Raw genomic sequence first — 1,259 nt, 5'->3', positions numbered from 1 at the left:
CTTTTTAAGCATCCACCCAAAAAAATTGACAAAATTGCTATACACATGAGCCTAAGTATTAAATTTACATTTTATTATGATTCATGTTCACACTTTCCAAATAAACCATTATATCTGAAGATAATATTATGACTCATTTGATTATATTCGTAAGATAAAGAGAGAAGAATGTTAAGTCGGCAAGGCTAACATTAATTTGAAAGTGGTTTCTATAACAAAACAAATATATGACCTTTCATAAAGTAGAAGAGTGTGTATAATTTTCATTATTCTAATTGAAACAATCATTAAGAGACCATAAGTTAAAGAGTATCTTAAATGAATAATACTGTAAGTCTAAATGGCAAAAATCCAAATCTTTCAAGTTGGAAATATTAGTACAAAGTGAGTTGCCTTTCTATGCACCACAACTGAGAAAACCACATTGAATTACTAACTAAAACACAAGTGAAATTGTGAAGCAGATTTTTAAATTATACATACATACATGCATGCATGCATATATATACATACATATAAAATATAAATATATAACATATATAATTTAAATAGATTATTGCTGTTTTTAGGTGCCATCCAGTCAGTTACTACTCATTGTGACCCTATGTACATCAGAATGAAATGCTGCCCAGTCCTGTGCCATTCTCACAATCTTTGTTATTTTCCAGCCCAATGTTGCAGCCACTGTGTCAATCCATTTTGTCAAGGGGTTTATTCATCTTCACTGACACTCTACCTTACCAAGCATAATGCCCCTCTCCTGGGACTGGTCCCTCCTGATAACATGTCTAAAGCACCCAAGACAAAGTCTTGCCATCCTAACTTCCACGAAACACTCTGGCTGTTCTTCTTCCAAGACGGACCTATTTGTTCTTCTGGTAGTCCATGGTATACTCAATATTATTCACCAACACCAAAATTCTTTGGTCTTCCTTATTCATACTCAAGCTTTTGCATGCTTATGAGGTGATTGAAAATATGGCTTGGGTCAGAAGCACCTTAGTCCTCAAAGTGATATATTTCCTTTTCAACACTTTGAAGAGGTCTTTTGTAGCAGATTCGCCCGATGCAATGTGTCCTTTGGTTTCTTGACTGCTGCTTCCATGGGCATTGATTGTGGATCCAAGTAAAATGAAATCCTTTACAACTTCAATATTTTCTCTGTTTATCATGATGTTGCTTATTGGTCCAGTAGTGAGGATTTTTGTTTCTTTATGTTGAGCTGTAATCAGTACTGAAGGCTGTAGTCTCTGATGTTC

This window comes from Trichechus manatus, unplaced genomic scaffold, assembly GCF_000243295.1.
Source record: "Trichechus manatus latirostris isolate Lorelei unplaced genomic scaffold, TriManLat1.0 scaffold00369, whole genome shotgun sequence".
In the NCBI taxonomy this organism is placed as follows: Eukaryota; Metazoa; Chordata; class Mammalia; order Sirenia; family Trichechidae; genus Trichechus; species Trichechus manatus.
Note: the sequence above shows the minus strand (reverse complement) of the source record.